The 23,503-nt window shown below is 42.7% G+C and overlaps 1 long non-coding RNA gene across 1 annotated transcript; it reads right to left on the minus strand.

Moving 5' to 3' along the window:
• Positions 1 to 1,656: 1,656 nt before the first annotated feature.
• Positions 1,657 to 17,582, minus strand: LOC148183014 (uncharacterized). The gene is made up of 4 exons (XR_015773971.1): positions 17,411 to 17,582; positions 16,321 to 16,405; positions 2,805 to 2,882; positions 1,657 to 2,525 (listed from the first exon to the last, which is right to left on the minus strand). It is a non-coding gene; the product is annotated as an uncharacterized LOC148183014 (long non-coding RNA).
• Positions 17,583 to 23,503: the final 5,921 nt, after the last annotated feature.

A 23,503-nucleotide genomic window follows, 5' to 3' on the forward strand; every position in this document is an offset into this window, starting at 1 on the left:
ATATGGACATTTCTTTTTAGGTTTTTTTATTAATATGAAATTTTCCAAGGGATGTGATGCCGGACTAAATTTCAAGTTTCCTTCCAAACATACAATTTGCTTTGTTTTACAGTTCTTATGTATCCTGACACTGACAAAACATGGACTCTAGTGAATGATCCAATTCCATGGACTCTGTCCTGGCTCCAGAGCCCTCTTAGCAACCCCAGTGCTTTCCCCAGTCAGCTCTGGAAACTCACAGTATTTTAATTTATAGACAGATTCTTGCTGCCCCCACAGTTGTTATGCAGTTTTCCATATATTGATTAATTTCTACAGAAGACATGACAGACTTTTTGCAACTTTAGTAAGAATGAAAGGATTCTTTTTGTTGTTTCATGCCATTGCTCAGAGCTCTGGCGTGTTTGTCCTACCTCTCTCTCCATCCCCTCCAGGGGCTGGTGCGTGCGCTGTCACTTCGCACGTTGAGCAGCCAGACACAGGACTGGCATTAGAGCCAGGCATTTTAAAAGTACACAATATTTTAAAATCAGCTCAGTGCATTGTGCACAGAACAGAGCAAGTCACAGCTTAGCACGAGGAGCATGCAGTGCTTTCAGTCTGGAAGCTGCACAGCCAAAATCACACGGTGCTGCCTCAGGAAATCCAATCTCCTGGCGGAGCAGAGCCCTGCACGCCTGACCTGGGAGCCACCTGGCAGGAGGCTGGACCTGCTGCCCACTTGGGCTGTCAGATGTCTGCAGAACACGGCTCTGCTGCCCAGCCCTCGGCACACAGCGACTGCCTGCTCCTGACTGGGGTAAAGTGACAACCTGTTTTTGCTAATCCCAGAACGTGCTACCAGGAGCTGTCATTTCAGAGTCATCACACTCTCTGTTGATATCACTGAAGTTAATCATGCAGAAGGAAAAAGCTTGTATTAAAGCAGATAATTATTCCCCTATTCCTTAATAATACTTGCAAAGGAAAGTGATTCTTATTGTCCTGGCAAACTGGGGTATTTCAGCACATTTTTTGTTTACTGTTGGTGCCCAGGTATCTTTCCTCCTTTGCACCACCTAGATCAGGGCTGTTGCACTGTACAGTGTCTGAGAGGTTTCTTTACAGTGGACTGCTATACCTTATACTCAGTCCATGTTGTAACATTGGCACAGTGGGAACTAATTGACAAGAAGTAACCCGGTTATCTTGATTGATTTGAGAAGTTTATCCAATTAAAAAGGCAGCTGAGGAGATGTTGTCCCTACCCAACCACCTACCCATCCTTGCAAGGGCTGTCCAGATCTGTGTCTAACAGCAGCACAGGGATCTGCCAGCTCAAGCCCTCCCAATACAAATACCAGATGGGCTTACGAGCCCCAATAAAAGAAATATTAATGCAACATATGGAAATATATTCACTAAAAGAAACAGACTCAAAGAAATATTGATGTGCTTGCTTTCTCAGTGGGACTCATTTGCTAGGGCAGAGCTTGCTGCAGTCTCTTAACCACATTTCTCAGCCCTTTTGGCTCTGGGACCAGGTCACATGAAGCCAGGCAGATATTTCTGAGCTTTCAACAGGATCCAGATGTCACAGATGCTCCTGGAGCTCTGTCCTCTCCAACCTCCACATGGATGGCCCTAGCCTGGGTTACAACCAACTGTCTCCTCAAATTAAGTCTGCCCAAAACTTTAAGCCTTCACTTTAATAAAATTCTCTCAGCCCTCAACCCTCAGAGGGGAGGCAGAGGGGAGAAGATGGGGGAATAACGTTCTCATTTCACCTCAGAGGTTATTACATCTGTGCTTTGGGAAGCAGCAGACATCAGGGCTAGAGTTCCACAGTTGGACTAGACATAGAGAAAAAATCTTGCAATTTGTTCTGAAACCAGAGAGATTTCATCCTGTTTTGGAAGCCTTCCAGGTAAAAGCCATGTCTGGGACCCTCTCCAGATTTTCTGCAAAGCACTGGCTGTTTCATTTCCAGATCATTTCAGTCCTCAAGATCAAAGGGAGTCTGATTTTAAAAGCAGGAATTAAATGCTGGTGAAGAAGAAGGCAGTTTTAACTTTGCTGTAACCATGCACACGATTCACAGAGGAGTTTCATCAGAAAGTTTGGGGGGTGCTGCTTTTGTTTTGTTGTTTGTTTCTCCATTCCTTTTCTTGTTCTCTCTTATCTTTGATCCAAGCATCTCCCCAAGACACTGCAAGAACATGATTGTGAGAGGAATACGAAGCAGATTGTAGGGAAAAGTTTGAAAAGTTCCATTCAAAATTTGCTGGTTTTCTTTCTCAAGAATTCAGCTCAGAAGCAGTTCAGAGGAAATTTGGAGAGATGAAGATGAGGGATGAAATACATATCCCTGCGGGACCACAAACAGCCCTGGGTGTTGTTCTTTGGGCTTTGGCTTCACACAGTGGTTCTTTTTGTGTGAGGTTGGCTCCTTTTTAATAATGTCCTCTTCTGTCATTGATGATCTTTCATAGCAGGTTAACCTCAAAGGGTTTAGATCATTTCCCAGCTTTCCTGTTTGGATTCCACTGCAAACACACGAACACAAACCCTCCAGTTCAATTATGAATAGTTAAAAACCTCCACTAAAGTAGTTTGGTAGATTTATCAGATGCTGCTGGGGCTTCAGATTTATCTCAAATACCATCAAATGGCCAAAAAAAAAAAATATTTTTCTGTCACATGCTGTCATACATTGTCAGGGAACCTTGTGCTATAGCTGCAGTGAAGTTGAATCTGATTAAAAGATCAGCAAACAAGGCAGGTTGAGGGGAATTTGATCTCATCATTGCTATGCCTGGAAATACCTGTCATCTTCTAGGTTGTCCTGCACTGTGACACTCTTTCTTATCCAGTTTGCCAATGGACATTCATGGTGACATTCTCTGCAAGCAAAAAATGGGAAAATGAAAAAGAAAAAGAGGGATTTGAACCATACCAATTTTATTTTCAAGTTCTGTATTTTTATTCCTCTGAGATCAAGTCTAAACATAAATACCAATTATCAGAGCCACAGACAAATGAATAATTTGTTGTAAAACAATCCTGATTTATTCAAATGAGAGTAGAGGTGAAATTAGAGCTACGCAGGATATTATGTTAAAAAGCACACACACACAAAAAGAAAACAAAATGTCTAATTTTAACATAGTGTTGTTATCTGTGATTAATGATTTCCGTGGGTGTATAACTCTTATGCAAAAATGCCATGTAATCATGTACATATTTGATTAAATAGCTTAATTTGTGTTCATTTAAAAAAAAATAAAATAAAGCCAAATAAGCTAGATAATGAGTGGGCGTGTTGTAGGAAAAGCAGATGGGATTTGAGGCACTAGCTGTGTTCAAAGGAAGCCACCAATTTCACTTCAAGAATATTTGCGTATGAAAGCTGATATTTTCTAGAAACATTCATGAGTAGAACACAGAGGGAAATTTTGCCAAATTCTGCTGTTTTTAATGAAGGAAAAAAAAAAAAGTTCAGCTGAGCCCAGTTAAATTCCCACTCCATGGGAAGAGCATCTTTATTTATTTATTTTTCTATATTTACTGGGAATGTTTTCTTTCTCTGAATCAATTATACCTAAAGCATCCTTTTGTTTACTTCTGAGCCTCTGACAACAACCTCCCCTTTCTTTGCCTTCACCTGTGGAATTAAATACTTATTTTTCATCACACAATAAAATAGACACCTCCCCACACTGGAAATAATGGGATTCTTTTGTGGTAAAGCTGTGTAAATCATCGTGTCAAATGAATGGACAAAGCTTTAATGGGGCTAATAAACACGTCCCTCTGTATTGAGCAAGGGGACTTTTTATGAAAATGATCAAATAAAGTAATAAAAAAGAAGGGGCTTCCCCTCTGGGTTTATGAGCTCTCTTGTTACACATCATGTATGACACACTGACTGGCAGAATATATGATGGACTGTCATACATTGCAGAATGACTTCAATTAGGATGATAAGATGACAAGTTCCCATAGTTCATATCTGGGTTGGCTGTGGGTTTTTTTCGACGGGGCTCTTACTTTGACCTCTTTCTTTCTAATGTTTGATATGAAATTTAAAGGGCCGGTTGAGGTCATAGGAGACAAAATATGACTTATGTCAGGGGAGGGAGAGGAAGGCCGCTTGTTTCTTTGTTTTCTCTCATATCCGTGGGTAGGATCCTGTAATTCAGCCTCTGACTCACTATTGAAAATAATTAATGCCAACAGTTCAACCCACACTCACAACTCCGGAATTATAAACCAACACGTACAGCCTGCCACTCAAAACTGACTGCCAAAATCACTGCAAACCCCCCAAAAACCTACCAACAAATCTGAAGGCAAATCAGACAAGGTGACGCATGATCCAACATCCACGAGTGTCATTTATATGCTTTATACTGACCAGTCCTGCACTTGAGATCATGGGGAAATGCCTGTATTTCTGATGGAAAGAGACTGACATTGGGACCATGAAGACAGATTGGAAGAAGCAGAAGGCTGAGATAATTTTGCTCAGCTAAAACCTTGGTCTGAGTCTCTCTATTTGGCCAAGACAGGTAGGAAACTTTAACTTGAAGAAGGAGTTGTACCCAAGAAGGATGGTGAGGCAGTGCTGTCAACACTTTGAAACTTAAAGAAAAATGAAATGGTACAAATTAGGAAGTACTTAGAATTTACAGATGGTTTTGAGGGTCTGAAAAATTTCACATGTTAAAAAATAACCCCACAAAACAGCCCCAAAAAGCCCTTCTTTTAGGGTTATTTTGGGGTTCTTTAAAGGACTGTGTTCCAATGGTCACCAAGAGCAAATATTGCTCTTGTAAGACCTACATATAATACTACTGGGTCAGGCTCAATCTCTGACTGCTTCTTCTGTGGCAGCTATAAAACAGACAGAATGAAGATGGAAAGCTATTCATCCTCTGCAGGGCTGAGCAGGCTCCCTGATATTGCTGCTGCTGGGGACCATCATCTGCCTGACCCCAGGGATGCTCCCTGGCCGGACAGCATCGCCTCACCCACTCAGACTCTGACCCAGGCATTTTACATGGTCGTGTGGTTTGAAACAGCCCACCAACCTGGAAAAGGGAAATGCTTTCCAATGGAAGATCACATATTTTCCAGGTGGCCTATTCTGCGGATTCAGCGTTATTGCAAAGGATTTGCCTTCAAGTCAAAAAATTGCTTTTGTACGAGTCTCAAAAGCAAATCAGTAAGTGCAAGGAGTGGGATAATGGAGGCACTTATCTCTGCACAAAGTCACAAGCTTGATTTGCATAGATCCTGGCAGGAATGACTCTGACTTTGAAGAATAGCACATGTCATGGTACGGCCGCAGCAAAGAATGTAACTCAAACACACTGAAAAAGAAAAACCTCACTAGGTAGAAACTGAATAGCAAAACTCACTTCACTTCTCCTTAGCTCTGAAAAGCCACAAATATCAGGAGGCTCCAGGAAGAATTTCCTGAGCATCTACTCCTGGGGATAAATCGAGGTCTAAATCTAGACTAACGTGCCCAGAAAGGAGCTGCTGTTGAAGGAAAAAGAGAAAGAAAAAGAAAAGAATAAATGGGGAAAATTCAGCTGAGTTTAATCTGAAGAGTGTATCCATCACCAAAAATGATACAAATCAGCTATTACTGGATCATGCAAAGGCAAGTCCACTACCTGTGATCCTTCCTTCGCTTTCTAAACCTCTTTTCAGCCCAGCCTAATGAATTGTCAGAACTGTCAGACAGCTCCAAGGAATGACAAATGTCTATGATTTGCTGCTGCTACTTTGCTGAAAACACCTGATGTATATAGTCCTGAAATCCTCTGTTTTGTATTAAAGGCAAGTGTAAGCTGAAGGAATTGGTGTACATGTAGAGTTATTTTCTTTCCTTTTACATAAATGTAGCTTAACAAAAAGAATATGATAAAAGAAAGTTCAGGTTGAATATTAAAGTCCTTCTAAATCAGGAACTGTCAAAAAATAAGGCATAAAATGCAGCCTCAACCATGGCCCATTTTGAACACTTTACAATCCCATATTTAGTTATATTATTTAATATTGTATATAGTAACTCTCTATGACCTGATATAAAACTTGCAGTGATATACTTGCATGATGTTTTCTTAATCAAAATTATAGATAATGCAACACAAAGCATTCTAACTCCACAAAGAAATTGTTTGACACACAATAAGATCAGTCAAATAATTAATCTGACAAATATCAGAGTTTGAGTTATACAGGCTCCAAACATTTATTAACTTGCAGCCAGATTCTGTGAACATTTGTCATTGACTTAAATGGGTCTAAGATTTCACTTCTTGACGAGTGACAGGCCCTGATGGGTATTTAGTCATTTCTGCTATACCAGATTGGCACTGTACTTAATACATTTGCTAATTCTGTCATAGAACTTACTCTCTATAACATTCCCCTGCATCTTCCCTAAAGAAACTCTTGTGAATCTGTCCCTTCAGTAACACATACAGAAAAAACATACTTTTGAAAAACAGACAGTACGAGTCTTGTCTAATTAGTCATTTGTCCAGCACTGTAATGCGTTTAGAAAAGGCTCCAATTGACTGGGAGAATAATTATTGCTGCTTCAATGCTTGTTGGATGATATTTTCACAACAATCACTTTGTTTGTATGACTTTATGGGGGAAAGAGAGAGACACAACCATGGCACTATCCTTGAAGGTAACAGACACTGAGAGGCTGATCTGAGTAAGGTTGGGAGTGTCACAAATTGTGTTTCTCAGCTGAAAGACTGGAGACAAAACACTGAGGTTGTAGAAAGCTGAACCAACTGTGTAGGAACCAAGCAGAGCTGATCCTTCCTCTCACTGTCACAACCTGTCTGTGACAGGTTTACTGTCACAGACTGAGCTGCCTGGGAATGCAGTCCAGATTCAAAACATTGCTAAAAGTGGGAACCTTAATGAGAACCATGAGGACATTTTGTCATATTTCTTGTACGCCACCTCATTGCCACACTGGGAAGAAAAACATATAACACTTAAATAACACTTGTTTGTAGATCAAAAGGCAATGCCAGTCACCCCCCTGCAAGTGTGCACAGTGATCTCCATGAATGGGAGAGCTAAGGGTGATGCTTCAAAGATGGAAAATGAGGTTGGGCTAGGTCTTGATGTTTTATCAACTTCATTAATGCTTCAGGCTGTCTGCAAGCCAAGAACATCCTCAAGTCTTATTTCCAAATGAACCAGGCCTAGTCCAAAAAGAAAATTCTTGCCCAGCCCTTGTAAGTCTAATTAAAGGGAGGGTTAGGAGAAAAAACAACCAAAAAAGCCTACAAAATTTAAACTGATTAATTGACTCACATGAAGGGCTCTAAAATGGAAGGCCCCTGTGCTGTGTGTCTTATAATAAAGCTCCCCTGGCACACACTTGCACAGCTGCTACCTTGGTGTGGATGTCTGCAGATGATACCACATTGCCATCTCCCTGGATATCATCCCAATGAACACATTCCTCCTCAAACCACTCCTGTGAGCCTTCCTGTTTTACAGACAGGCAACTGAGGCACAGAGAATACAGATAAAGACCTCCAAGGCATCAAGCTTGCTGGAACATATTGAAATCCAGAGCAATCAAGCCTCTAAACGGGGGTCAAACGCTGTAGAATCATCTAGGAGGCTTTGCCCTCGGTGGTCAGTTCCAATTAATCAGGGCATGGAAAACAGGTCCCCACATATTAAGTGGCTGTCTAAATACTGGCATCCTTCCTCCTCTCCCTTCTGAACAGCCGTGGGTTTGGGCCAAGCCTGCCTGAGTGAAGGGATTGGGTTGTCAGCCCCTGTGCTGTCACGTCAAAGCACGTTGATGGGACTGTGTGAGGATCTCCCAGGGCATCAGTGGATAACAGAGGGGGGCTGGTGCTTCCTCAGCAATCAGAGCTGAGCTCCCAAAAGCAGCCTCAGCAAAGGGCAGGAGGAAGCTCTGAATCACTGCTGGTCCCATGGATGCACTGCAAATGAAGATGTGTATACCCGAGCAGGAGGAATAATGAGAAATGTATGCCAAAGAGATTACTGGGTTTCTCTGTTAGATTAACTCTAGTTTGACAGTGCTTGGGTTTGGGAAATCCTCTATGATTTAAGAATAAGAATTCTTCTCTAAGTGGCCTAAAACTCACTTCTATATCATCACTTGCTGTTGTCAAATAAATAATCATGCAAAATCAGCTGCAGAGAGAAGTCTGCTGCAGAAGAGAGTTCATGCATGACATATGATATATCTTTTCACAGGGACAGATACATCTTTCTTACAGCCAGCATGCAGCTTCCTTCACTGCACCTTCCCTCCCATCCAAATCACCTCAAATAAATGTGAGTTCTGCTGTGTTCACAGTAATTCCTTCATTTTTAAACACATAATGGAAATGTATAACTAGTCCTCATAAAAATTTATATCTCAATTCGTCCCTTTAATTTATAACAGGCCCTCCAGGCAGTTATTATTCAAACATTAATAAAATGCCTATGGATCACCAAAAGCATCAATTTTCAGATCTACCTCCCTTCCTATTTGTACATATATAAAGCCAGATTAGAGTTAATGCCACTTCTGTGTCTAACAACAATTACGCCTTTAATAAGATAGGAACAAATGATATATTATCTTAATCATGTTAGAAATTTGAGTTCTTTCCATGAAACAAAGTTGAATTTTTTATGCCCTTTGTGACAATTGTTACTTAACAGCCTATGTGTTTGGATATTGCAGTTTATGCAAATGTTCATGTTCTATAAATTTTAGATTTATCTCCATTTATCATTCCACATGTTCTAATATACAGACATTATGGTTTAGCGTCTGACTCTGCACACAGTCTAAAATATGATTAGGGTACCTTTCATTTATTTATAACATGGAAAAAAGGGTGGTGGGGGGGAGAATAGCTGCTGTAGAGGCAAGATCCTCCACTTCCATAAAGCCATGTACTGTGCAGAGCTGCAAAAGCCATCTTAGAATTTGGTCTTTCATTTACCGACAGCTGAATGTCAAAGGATTGAGGTTTATAAGGGAACTCTTCATTCTGTGCTCTGAAATCAGTCACAGGTTCATTGTACATCACACTTTAACAACTCTTACTCAGGAGAGTAATTATGGCTCATATGAGCTCTCCCATAGAGAGACAAGGAGACAACTTGCATGCACAACTGTTTTTGGATTAAAGCCATTTTAGAGGATCATTAGGATCATAAAGATTTGTAGGAAAGAAAACCCTGGTATTTTTCATTTTTCTGCTGGGACATTTAAAGCTCCTTGAATTTGGAGAAGAGAGCAAGAAAAGTAGATCCTCAGCCACAGTTTCATTCTCCAAAAATTAATATGGTTGGATTGACCTCAAAGAAACAATAGCAAAATATGTAATCTGAGAAGCTGGACCTTTGCATAGCCATGAAAAGAAAATAAAGAAAATACCAAAAAAAAAAGACCCTCACAAAAAACTAACTACACTCCACTCTGAGGTCTAAAGGTGGGTAAATTTACTCTTAGACTTCATCCACAGGAACTCACAGTGATGTTTCAAGTGGGTGCTGAGCCAAGGGGGAATTACCAGGAATGGAGCTGTTGTGGTTTCTTTACACCAATACAGTGAACAGGCAGGAATTCAGCTGTGCCATCTCACCTTCATGTGTTACACCCAGGCTTTAGATTTAGATTTAGAAATCTGTCTCCTTTAGAGAGCTTGCAGCACTGATCTGGAGGATTTTAGTGCTGTGTCTCCCACCCCTGCCAGCAGGAAGTTCCCATTTGTTCACCGAGGTGTCCCTGCATTTCCCAGGCACTGCAGAAAAAGCTGGTGAAGACCCAGGGAGGGACCAAAACTAAAGTGAACCCCATTAAGACAGGAGCTGCCTTCCTGTGTGTTTCATTATTAATACTGAGTTCAATTACTCTGATTTCTTCTGTTGATGAATTAGTAGCACCAGAATCAAGTCCCTGGCTGATACCCATTTGTCTTTGCTTATAAGTGCTAATGTGATCCTGTTCCTTTAAAATCAAACTCCTGCTTCAGTCACTTTACATCTTTGCAACACTAACTGTCTTTTCACTAATTGGTTCTGTGTAAATGAAACAAGCTGAAAAACACTGTGGCACCAATAAATATTAATAAGTTATTGTTTGTTTTCTTTACCTTGCTTATGAATTCATACAAAGACAGTGCTAAGACATTAACTCCAGTCTATTAATTGCCACCTGATAATTGCCACCTGATACTTTTCTCCTGGATAATTAGGTACCCATTAGTTCTAATCAAGTAGTTACTTAATTATTGCAGTAATTAGTCTAATGGACTAGCAAATTGAAGCTTTATCACTTTTGGATACTTAATGTTCCTGACAGAGTACTTCAGCAGTGTCAGGGTTCCTGATTCAGCAACCTGCCATCGATGAACCCCCTGCTGCCATCTCCACCCACCCACGCTGCTCCCAGGACACACACAACATAACTTGGGTGTGTCAAGCCAGAGCCAACATAAATTTGAGCCCCTGTTTCTTCTTGTTCCCCTTCCTACCCCTGCCTATGCCTCCCCTCCTGTGCTCTTACTGCTCAGCTCATTCCACGCCAAAAGAACTTTGTTGGGAAATTAAATAACATCTTGGCATGGAGATCACATGCATTAGGCTGTAGAGCAGCGTGAGTCAAAGAAAGGAGCTAATGTTGGCAGGTGTGGGAAGAAAAAAGCAACTGTGAGGGGAGAAATAATAAGGAGTGTTCATGAATACTCATATACAGCCCCACTTGGAAAGGGAAAGGAGCAAAGCAGACTGGTGGTAAATGAAGGCATGGCTCCAAGGTCTGGGACTGGTAGTAGGTCTCTCCTTCATCTCCAAATTGGAGGTGTAAATACAACAGATTTTTATTGAATAGAAAAACATGGAAAGTCTTTTTTTTTTCTGCCCGTGGCCTCTGTATCCCAGAGTGGTGGGCAAGAGGCCATTTCTCTGCCCCATAGTTTTATAGTTAATATCACACTTAATTCTAACTCAGCTCTAAATCCCATAGTTCCACAATATTCCACTGAGAAATGCCATCCTCACCCCTGTACTCTGTCCTCATCCTCGACCAAGCATCATCTTGTGCACTGTGCTTGCTTTTGAATACTGTGTTTGAGATGGATATAACATGCACAGACATTTAGAAGCATTAAATGTGAATTTATCTCTCCCACTGATCATCTGATGCAGATTCTCTCCTGTTTCTTCATGTCAGATTTGTATCAGAATTGATCATCAAACCCTTTGGCAAGTGTCATCTGCCCCAGACGCTGCAATGTGTAACATATAAGCATTCATTGTACTGGGAAGGGGGAAAAAAGATTGATCCTGACCAGAAATAAAGAGGCTAATTCCATTCAATAAAAGCTTGACAACTTGCTAATGATTAAACTACTTCACATATGTGGTAAGATTATGTATTCTGAAATAGATGTATTTATCTGTCTTGATCAGATAGCTCATGCTTCCATTGCTGCTGACAGTGGAGCACAGTCCCAGATATTACCCAGGGAAACAGGCTCTGGGACGTGCCCTGGGTGGGTCCTGCTGGAGCCTGCTGGGTTTCCAAACCAGGTACCTGGCTTTGCTTTTTATGGATGGTAGGGTACAGGCTGGTGGCACTGAGGAGAAATTAGTGGTGCTCACCTGGGTTTTGACCTACTCTGGAACTGGAACAAGGGCAAGTTGTGGGTCAGATGTCTCTTATGTGTCAAAAGCTGTGTAATTTATAATTTAGGTTACCACACAGAGACCAGAATCCCCTAGCCTACCTTTTAATGCACACTCATAGACCAAATTAAACCCCACAACCTAGAATCCTCACAAAATATGGAACTTATTTTACTTATTGACCTATCCTTGGTATGTTCATGTTATCAGAGCTGACAAGCCAACAGTTTTCAGGGAAAACAAGGAATTTAGTAACTTCATCCCTCCTAATTCTTCTCACTGCATGAAAAGCAGTCTCCTTTTACAGTTGCTTTGCATTCTTACCCAAAATATGATAGACCATGACAGAGGTCACTGGCTGCTGAGTTTTCTGCCACAGCTCCACATGCATCCATCACAACCAGCTGGGGATGTTTCCTCTGGAGTTACTCTTGAGGTAACAGTCAACAAAACCTCATGCTGCTACTGGAAAATCCTGCCACAAAACTGCTTAAACACCTGTGTGGGGCCACTGAGCAATAACAATCCCATGCACTGAAAGCAAAATTAGGCAAAGCATATTTGGCCCATTAAGAAAACATATTGCTTGAAATTACAGTGCCCCAGCATGCCTAGATCTTGCTTGTGATGCTGGCTCCAGAGGAGAGGGCTCCCAGCTCTGTTTCAGCATGGGACATTTATTGACCTCATTTCAGTGGCTGACAACGTTCTCTCTGTCAAAGAAATCTGGCAGAGAAGATTTTGATGGGGAGAAACAGCAACATCCTCGTCCATCAATAGCTCTAAGTTGTAACTGATGTTAAAAAATAAGCAAAGCCACCTGAGGGAGAAAACCTTGGAAAATCAGTGATGCTGGATCCATCTGGGCTCCTGAGTACTGCAGGCACCCAAGACCATACACCTGTCCCTCAGCATGCAGCTGAGAGCAGGAAAACACTGACAGCCTCATCTGATTTCCCCAAATTATTTGGATTTTTCTGTCCCACTGGAAGCGACCTTGGTCCAGAGCAGCTCCCCAGTGCACGAGCTGGCACTCAGGGACAAAGGGGCAGCAGGCTGGGGGAACCATCACAAGGGTCTCACCCAAACTGTGCCAGCTCTGAGGCTGAGCAGAGACTGTCTGTCTGCAGCACTATCGATCCTGCACAAGCACTAAATTCATTTTAAGGATGCTGAGAGACAGCGAATAAACTGTACGTGACAGATGTTAGTCACATTGCTTAATGTACTACTCGGAGGTGTTCAGATGCTCTCGTGATGAGGGTGCAAATAAAATCAAGGCAGAATAGAGTGAAACAGGCTAAGAAGATTTTTCATTTTGGAAAGCTGAAAAAGGGGGGTTTTTTAGCTTGAGGGGGAGTAAATTTTGTAGTATTTTTTCCTCTGGATCTGACATCATAGATTTTCCCTCTGGAAAATCTTCTGACTTTGAAGCAGACTCTTAGAATTCTTTAGAAATTACACTGCAACCAACAAATTGGAAGGCAAACCAAGAATACCTTTTATGTTGAAAATACCAGGAAAAACAGTCCAATGGCTATTGAGAGAGATGCAGAACTCATCAAGGCCAAATTGTTCTGAAATCTTATGAAAGAGAAAGAAGCCCACAAAATAATAAAGCAAGATCTTTTGTACCCTTTCCCCACTTCTCTCTGTGCTGTTTCCAGCACTTCAGTTCACAGGCTCAGTTGCAATCAATTTTAGCTTGTAACAATTCAGCAGTTTAAGATCTCCATAACAGTTTAGACCACCGCTGTTCAATGGGCTGCACTGCTTTTGGGGAAAGCCTGAGTTGTGCTAGGGAGGAAAGTGCAAAAGGAAGGAAGAATCAGGGAGGAAAGCTGCTTCCAATTTGTCTATCCAGAATCTAAGATGTTTTTATGGAGTGTGGGTTATTATTGGAAAGATATTAGTCTTCACCTCTTTGAGAAGCTCTCTGAGTGCTTCCTTTATGAGTTTTGTCATTTTCTTGCTTGGAACACACGGAAAAAATGCCAGCCCACAGGATACAGGGGATAAAGCAAGATCAAATGCAACCATTCAGCTTTCTGCCACTGAATAAAGCAGGGCTGTTTGCCTGTTTGGGAAAGTCAGTAGCAAATATCTACAGGGTGACCACTAAGTGGCTCCTCATGAGAACCTCAGGGGAACACCTAATGCAAAACACCTTTCACAAAGGTGATGGGGATTTTGCTTAAGAGAGACCCCTTGAAATGTTAGTGAGGGGTAACTAAGTCATGAACAGTCTGGCCCTTGCTCCCTTCTCCTGATGGCCATGAGCAGCCACATCCTGGCAAGAGTGTGGCACCCGAGCAATCCAGTGGCAAAAGGACACTCAAGAAGCAGCGGCTGCAAGCAGAATCTGAGGAAAGCAAAGTGATTAATTACTTTGGAAAGACACCCCAAGCCATAATTTCATCCTTCTGGCCATAACCAGGCAGAGAGCTGGGAGCAGCAGCATGAGCAGCAAGGATACAAAAAGCACAGCCATCCTAATCTGAACCAGCCCCCCAGAAACAGTCTGGGGGTGTTGGATGGCCACTCACTTTCCCTTTTAGAGCAGCAAGCTTCCTGCTTTTCCTCCTCTTTTTGTCATCCTAGTGTAGCATTGAGACGGTCTGAGGGTACCAGTAAAGACAGAGAAGGACTGATCACTCTGAAATTGTGAGTGGTTGAACTGCTGCATTTGGGGTTCTTTGCTTTTTGTTGTGTTTTGGAGGTTTTTTTACAGGTTGTTCTCAGCTGCCTGTCAGATGGGGCCATGATGAAACCTAACATCTTGCAGAGACATAAAATGGAAAACAGGCAACTCATCAGAAAAGTAGCAGCTGTTTTACACCATCACTAAACAAAATCATCATACACTAAAAACTAGATTTAGCAGTTTAAAAGAGCTACTAATGCAAAATTAGCTGGAGACAACAGCGTGGTTTTGTAACTGACAGTGCTTCACTCCAACGCCCTAATTCATGCAAAAACAACTTAGGAAACATTAAACGGCTGATGCTTTTGGAAAGAGGAAGAGCATCCACTTTCAATGGCTGCTTAGGAAGAACATGCAGATTTATTACATCATCTTTTTTCCTTTTACAAATTTTAAATAAGAATTGTGTCAAAACTGCCACCTCTCAAATAACAACGATGCTATAGTCCTCCTGACAGAGGGAGATACCAGCTTTTATTGGCAAGTCATTTGTATTTATGGCAGGCTGAAAGCCAGTAAAAAGGTTGTGCAGAACTTTAACGGTGAATGAGATGGAATAAGAAGGCCTTGAGCACTTTGGATCATCAAATACTTCAATAACTGGATATGGCTGTTCATACAACCATAAATTCATACACATAGAGAGGATATAAAGACACAATTGCCATATGAATGGACTTTCTGTTGCCTTCTGGAAGCTCATATGTGTGTGTGATCTGTTCTAGATATAGGTGTCACACAAGCTTTCCTTTGGCCCAGCTGTGTTTCCCACTGAGGATGAAAATTTCCCTGTGTTGTAGAAATATCCTGCCCATAACCAACACAGATTATGAGAATTAGAAATCTGCCTGGCAAGAGACTCAGCTGATCACTCTACTACCAAAGGATATGTGGCTTGGCTGGAGGTCTGTCATCTTGTAACAGTGAAGGGGTGAGTCCTGATTGCTTGGGACTAGATTTAATTTGTCCATACAATTACTAAGATAAGAACTTGGTTTATTTTCCCATGAAGTAGCTGCCCTACTCTGGCTGAGGTGCTTCCATATCTCCCATATTGTCAAGTCCCTTCATCTGTGTGATCTGACCCTGCCTGTCTTAGGGGATTCTCCCATCAAGTCCCATCAAAATCCTGCCTGAGGGAAGAATTCAGGGCTGGATACAGAGCAAAAAAGGAATAAAATTTTAGCTGAGGTCTGGCTATTTGTTCTGTGCAGTCAAGTTGTGGCCCTGAAGAAGTCTTTTGTTTCCTAAAAAATTGTGAGGGTGGGAGCATAAAAAGTGCCCTGTACTTCAAGGGTATTTTTATTTAGATGCTACTCTTCAAACGACTATATATAGCAGTCTAGTTGCAATCTAAAGTTTGAAAAGTTGCAGACTCTTGCAGACAGTCTGATGGATCTAAATTTTTCAGCTAAACAACATCTATGCTCTTGACCTGAGACCTGGATTTCACATTTCAGGAATTAAATGAGCATCATTTTCTCAAAGACATTAGACCAAGGCTGGGCTATCCAAAGGATGGCTTCACGATTTAGATGAAGATGTTGTCATGTCAAGGAGACTCAAAACCTGACATATCCTTTTTCTACTGAAAAGCCAGACCTAGTTTGTTATACCACATTGTAGCTTCTTACATGCAGGAGACAAAGGAAAAGTGGAGGTTGTTCTGGATTTAACATCTCTTAGAGGATTCTCTGCAGTAACAGGGTGTAAGGCTCAGTGCCCCTGATGATCTGGCCTTGCCTTATATTGCTGTGTTCGAAATTTATCCAAAGACTGTGCCAAAACCCTGCCAAAATATAAAGGAAATATTTGTGACCTCTGCCAAACTGTGAATCTTCTGAAATACCTCCGATGCTTTCATTAGACTGAAGGAGTTAAGCCTGAAGAAAGGGGAGTGGGAAATGAAAAGTATTCTTTACCTTATGCTGCAGAATTCAGGTGTGTGTCTTAGTACTCATCCTCCCTCCATGCAGAAATCCTGTTTTTCTCAGGAAGGTGTTCAGCCTGCTTAAAAAAAAACAAACATCAACAAAAAAAGATTAAAACAGAAAGTAAATTGGGATGCAGGCAAGTAAAGGAGACCTTTCTCCCTTGAAAAGGCTGTATCCAACCTCAAGGAATTGGAGCCCTCACTTTTCTTTGGCTGCAAACAGAAAAACTCAGCTTGTGGCTCACAGGTACGTCCCAAAGTGGGATCCTGTGGGACCTGGGCAGCCCCAAAGCCACCCAGATATGCTATTGCTGCAGCCCTGGGGGGATGGAGACAGAACCTCCTGGCAAGCAAGGCACAGAGCCAGAGGAGAGATTGACTGATCTTGTTTCAGATCAGATGGATAGCTCCAAGTGACCTGTAAAGACACTCCCTGAGCCCTGAGCCACAGCATTAAGAGCCAAGACACTACTAGCACGTCTGAAGTAGTTATTAGTGACTGAAGTAGCACTTGTCAACTGCAACTTCAGTTTCAAGTAATAGTTTAACAGCATCAACTAGAAGAAAGGTTACATCTCAGTGTGTCTGGTGTGCTGCTGACACTTAAAGGAAATAATTGGTAGACTTAGAGCAGGGGCAGATGCTCGTGGTAGAGCAGGGGAGGAGGTTGGGTACTCAAAACAAAACTCCAGCAGTATCATGTGATACAAGAGCCAGGAATCCATCCTAATCCCTGGCATAAAAAGTATGAGGAAGCTGTAAGCCAGCCTGTAGAAAGAGCTCTGTTCTCCCCACGTGAGCTGGGTTGCTGTGATTTCCAAAGACCCATCTACAGCTGCAGTTTGCAGCCCTGTCCTAACAAGAGGTAAAAAAACATCTTGCCCCTTGAAGTTGTTGGCCAGCCTTTTGGAAAGCACATGTAATGCAATCTCCAGCTGATTTTTGCCTTCAGGACAGCCGAAGAGAGAAAGTGTGTGTGTGTGTGTGTGTGTGTGTGTGTGTGTGTGTGTGTGTGTGTTCATGTGCAATGTGGAGAAGGCAGGAAATAGTTTGGAATGAAGTGAGGAGTCTCATTTTACCTGTACTTGGGCTGTGTGACGCTAAAATAGAGGAATTAGCATGCAAATCCAGCAGTCTCCTGGCTGTCATCACCTTCCAATTAGCTGCATTTGATTTTGGTGGGTGCTGAAGGATTGTGTCAGCAGGTGAGGTGGGATGTCTGATGGGTGCTCTGTGTGTACATGTTTTTGCCTTGTGCTGGTGGCTGGAATGATGCTGACCTGCCAAAATAAAAGTACTGCTGTCACTCACTGCCCAGAGGAACTGATTCTGGTCATGGTGACCCTACATTTCTGCAAACATTAGTGCAACAACCACAGAATTGTAGAATATCCCTAGTGGGAAGGGACCCACAATGACCACAGAAGTCCAACTCCTATTTGATCCACCAGTTATCAAGGTCAAAGCATGGGTGTCTCAAATACATAGTTTGGAACTGTCTTTCTGGTTCCTGTCCCATTCTGCTTCCCTACTGCCATTTAATAACCATTTTCTGATTTATATTATTGATTACCTGCATTATATTTATATATATTTATTTATATTTATATATAAATATATAAATATGTATATAAATTTATAATTATAAATTTTTATATATATATAATATAGATAAATTTATATATATTTATATATATTGATTACCTGATTACTGCATCCTCACAGTCCCCATCACTGAGGTTAGGGAGCCGCTGTGCTTGGTGCTGTAGAAATATAAAATCTTGCTCTTGTCCCAGGAAATGCTCAGACAAAACAAAAGGAAGAGGAACTGGCAAAAAAGAATAGGAGAAATAGCAGGAGAACATGCACCAGCATAAAGTGTAGCTGCATCCAGGGAAGCAGAGCTTTGCAGATTTACTTCTTGCTGTCATAAGTCATGGGGTGTCTGTCCTAGCAGCCAGCCTGGGAGGGTGGACAGGATTCTGGCTCCTTGCCCCTCTGACCTTCTCCTAACTGTGACCAGCAGTGTCTCATCAGACCAAGCTAAAGACTGAGGCAGAAGAGTGTCTTCAAAGTAAAGAACAGCTTGCATTTGTTGAAACAGAAGGACTCTCATGAAGAAATATCTTCCTTCCAAGAGGGACACCAAAACAGCAACACATTGGTCACACAGATAAGCTGGAGAAATTACTTTTACAGAGTAATATGGAAAAATGTACATGTGATTCAATTTGTCCAGGAAAATAAAGAATGTTTCCACAGAAAAAATCCAAGCAATTCTAAACCTCTGTGAGGGTTTCAGTCATGTGGAGCACCAGGAAATTCAGTATCTTTTCTGTTTGGTATAACTAAAACTCAGAAAGGCATAGACACATTCTGTAGGTAATAAATTAGAGAGGTGAGACAGCTGAAAAAAATCCTTACCTTTGGAGCCTTAGTAACAAATATGAGTCCCAGATCATGATAGGGAAAAAAAAAAAAACAAAGAGAAGCAAAGAGGCAAGATTTCGTGGGGAGGAAACTGGAAATTCATGGTCAGCTTAAGATGACAGCTTACCATGAGTGAGTAAAAGTGAAAGATGCTGCATGAAGTTTTGGTTTTGGACAAAAAGAAACAAGTCCAGAGTAGACTTGTGAGTCATTGTCAGAGCATGGATGCTTGAGCTTGGATATGCAGATAAGGTTGCCAAGAGAAAGGTAGGGGAGCAGAATGGAAGAGAGTAAGAATTTTTATTTGTGAAGCCAACAAAAAATTGTAGGGTGGGGAGATGATGAAGAGCCTGGAGTAAACCAGAGCAAAATTAATAGAAGACTGAGACCTGGGTCCTCAGAAGAATAGAATTGATTCCAAAAGCAAGGAACCATGGGAGAAGAATTTAAGATGCTGTTAATAACAATGTAGTAATTAACTGTAACAAGAATATCAATGGTACTCTGAGCTATACACATCTATTTCTGTTGGGCTGGATTATCTTAAGAGAGAACATGCCAAGAAAGCTTAAAAGAGCCCTGCCACCTTTGGCACCTACCCCAAATCAGGCCTGCACCTCCACCCTGTGTCTCACTGAGACTGAGAGCTTCTGTCCTTGAATGTTAAACTCATTATCTGGTAGGTGTGGACAGTCTTGTGTATCACAGAGCCAGGAAGAAATTTGACATCAGCATGTCACAGGGAGGGGGGAAAAAACCCAAGTCCTGAGAAATGTTGAGAGTATGTGTATTTTTGGCAGAGGATACCAGCCAGACATGTCAGCTGATAGCATCCATAGAAGTGGAAGACTGAAAATGAACTGCAGTACAACAAACACAGATTTCACAACTTAAAGCAGCACACTGACATTTATATTAGCTCTGTTTGACATGACCTGATGAGCTGGGCTTGGCTGGAGCAGAGCCTGTCACAGCAGCCACCATCCACCCACTTTTGGTCCAGCCCTCCATCCCCCCTGCCCTGTGCCTTCCTCACCCTCCTGGAAAAAAAGGACATCAGACCCATGCTGGTGCTCTTTGCTGTGAGAAGGTCAGTTCCTGGGCCAAATGCTTGGCTAATGGGTGGAGGCAGAGCTTTTACCTTGCTCTGAGGGGTTCTGTGGCAGACCATGGCCACCAGTGCAAGCCAGGAGGGCTTGACAAGCCCCATCTAGAGAAGAAACGTGATGGGGTCAGCAGAGGTTCCCCTCCTCCAGGCTGTTCTGCGCTGACCAGAGTGACTCCTTTGACCTTGGTGGAGTTACCTTGATTTACCTGGAGGAAATAGCAGAGCCCAGCCTGATAAATTCTGTCTGGTTTATGGCTTTGCGTATGAGAGAAAGGGAAGTTCGGACCTGCAGTCCCCAGGGCTACTTTGGGGGCTGACTGTCAAGGTGTGTTTTTTATTGTGTGTACTGCTTGTCTGATGATAGGAACTAAATTGAGAAGAGGCTCATTTCTCACAGGCCACTGAGCAACCAGAATGTGCTAACTGTCATACGTAGGAAGCACTCAGGTGTCGGGATTGTCAAGAGAGAAAGTGCAGTGCTTTTTATTAACTGCAAGAGCAATCAGCTCTGTCTGGGTCTGCTCAGTCTTGTGGAAACACATAGTTCACACTGGGCAATGCTCAGAGGCTTAACACAGGTATCAACACTGTGCCTGCGGTAATAACTTCACATCAGAGCTGTTGCATTACAGACTGGTGCATAGTCACAACTGTACTTGTGGTGCTTGGTAGTCTGATCCCTCCAAGGCATATGCTAAGCCTGAATAGGCTGAAAATTGCACCACTCAATTGCATATTTAAAATGGATTTTATTTTGCTCCCTGAGGTCTTGCACAGTGTATGCAAGGGCTGTGTGCACCCCTCTGCCTGGCGTGGTGCCCTGCTCAGAGGCTGCCTGTGCTGCTTCACCCTCAGGTCTGAGCAAATGCAGCTGTTTCCAGGGCTTTGGAACAGAGAATGGAGCCAGGCAGGGTGGTGCATGGCACAAGGACCCTAAAAAGAAAGAGGGTGATGAATATTCAAGGTCAGATCTGAAGTTGCTTTGAGCAGCCTGGTCTAGTGTGAAATGTCCCTCTGCTCATTGTCTGTCTGCTCATGGACTAGATGACTTTAAGCATCCCTTCCAACCCAAACTGTTCCATGATTCTGTGAAGATGATTTCAAGACACCTGCAGGTTTTTTTCCTCATAAGTTCAGGTCCACTGAGTCCTTCCCTGGAGGATATGAAAATACCCTCAGATTTCGAGGGGAATTCCATCTGATCTTGATTTGAATTTGTCTAACTTGAATTGAACTAAAATTAGGTTAGATTCAAACACAATTTTTTAAAAAAATCAAATTACACTTTTGAAAAGTGTTTCTAGCAGCAGCATCAGTGCCACTTAATGGTGGGAAAAGGGTCAGATGTGATCCAGGTTTCATCTGCATCCTGACACTGTGTCACTGCTGGACTCTGTGAGACGAGCTCAGGGACTTTCTTTTCTCAGCTGGGACATCTCCAAACATTGACCCAAAGCCACCATCACAAGCAAATCCCTGCAGCATGCATAGGAAAGAGGTCAAATATCCCTCAAATCCCTAAATTGCTTCCACACTGCCTAGAGCTTATCAGAAACAGTACAAAAGGTTCAATCTTTGTCAAGGAGTCGCTACATCCGTAAGGGCTGCCACATCTCAGGAAGCTCCAGAAGTGAGGGAAATCTCTAACCTGTTGCCTCAGCTGGGAGTTGTCTGTCTGAAGTGATGGGTCTATTACATTTCCCTAGCATAAAATCAGCTCACAATTAAATATATATGTGTGGGCAAAGTTCCAATCTGTTTACCTCCCCTCTCTACCCAGGGAGAGCCCTGAGAACAGCATTAAAACAAGAGGCCAGCTGGGCCAACAGAAATGTTCACGGCTGGCTGCAGTGCAGCACTTAGTTGCAAACACAGAAGATAGCCCACCACGTCAGAGAGAGAAAAATGAAACACAGGAGGCACGCTGCCACTGCAGTGCCTGAGCAGCTCCCTTTCCACATGGCCTGGGGTGCTCTGTGTCCCTCCCTGTGCCTGCAGGTGCCTCGTGATGCTCGGGGAGATGCCCAGCCCCAGAGCCACGCACGCAATCCCCCGGCTTATGGGGTGGGCTGCACGTTTTGAGGACAAGCAAAGTGACACATCCTGTCACCAGAGCGGGGTGGGTCAGCTGTACATCAGCCTGTGCCCTTAGCAGGTGCTTCAATGTCAAAGGTATTAAAGCTGGTTATTTTGAGCGCTGTGCCAAGTGCCGTGCGGGCTTGTTCCTCCCCTACCCCCATTCTAATTAAATTTATAGGCAGCAACTACGAGCTGGGCTAGGAGTGGAGCTGTCAAGTTAAGAGAGAAGCTCCAGCACTGCAAAACCCTCCAGCTGGAAAGACAGAGTTTCTGATGGTTGCTGTATTTTCTGGAAATTATCTCTCCAGTCTCATCTCTCATGTATTTCCCCATATATCTCATCTCTCCCTCCATCTCTCACGCACCCAGGTGCACGCACACACACAGAGGCACGTGCCCACTCTGAGTTATGGGCTATAGTGCCTCAGTTTGGTGGATTACCCCTGTCTTTACAGGAATATATACAATATAGCTGAGGGCTCTATCTTTCTGCCAGCTACATCAGCATAAGGCAGGCTGTTCCAGCAGTGAAAATGCCTCATTTAACCCTAGATACAGGCAATTCTGATTTTCAGCGGAGCTGGTGAGAACAGCAGGTTTGCATCTCCCAACTGATGGTCCTGTGACTGCGTGGTGCAAAGCTGTCCCAGAGTTTGCACCTCATCCACCACCATAAGATTTGTTAGAACAGTGCTATGGGCATGTCCCAGATAAACTGGGGCAATCTTGGTCACTGTTCCAAGATTAATTTCTCCAGCAAGGCAAAAAACTGAGATCTTCACATGGTTTAGAGTGAACATTTCCTACAGCTTTCAGCTTTACACAAGGCCATCCCTACAGGCCTCAGCATCTCAGAGGAGCTCTGATTTTGCCTGAGCAGTGCCTCCAGAGACAGCAGCACCTTAAGGGATGAGGCAGCCCCAGGACCTACAGACGCTCTTTTTCCCCTCTGGAATTGTTCTGCAGGGGTTCCCCTGACCTAGACTGGGAGAGGTGGTAAGATTGCAGCCAGCAGCAAAATGGCAGCATGCCAAACAAATATATTTTCTGCAGCCCTTCTGAGGGTCGTGTTGCTTCAAACTTCAGTGTGTTCTCACCTGCACACACTGGAGTTGCATTGGCTGGTCCCTGTGTGGCACAGCAGAATGCTCATCCAGTTCATTTCCCTCCGGCCACACTGGAGGACAACAATTCCAATAAATCTCTCTCATCCAGAGGTTGCTCACAAAATCACCAGGGAAGGAGGCTTGGTGGAAGGTTTCAGTGTGCTGTTCTACACATTGCAGCTGACTTTGAAGCAGCTTAAACAAACTGGAGAATGATGTGATTCTGATTGCTACATCTCCTGGATGAGATGTTGCATTGCAAAGCCCAAACCTGATCCCCAGAGTTTTTCAGAAGAAAAATTCCCTCAGCCATTCAACTACCACTCAATTCCTAAGATAGTTTTCCAAAATTGAAAAAAATCAGACAAAGATGAGGTGAAGGATACATAAGGGATTGAAGGATAAAAAAAATTTCTTTTTTGGTAGAGCAGGGAACCTTCAAGAGGTGC

This window comes from Pseudopodoces humilis, chromosome 16 (assembly GCF_049639895.1).
Source record: "Pseudopodoces humilis isolate 2021_Gansu_Grassland_sample_001 chromosome 16, ASM4963989v1, whole genome shotgun sequence".
In the NCBI taxonomy this organism is placed as follows: Eukaryota; Metazoa; Chordata; class Aves; order Passeriformes; family Paridae; genus Pseudopodoces; species Pseudopodoces humilis.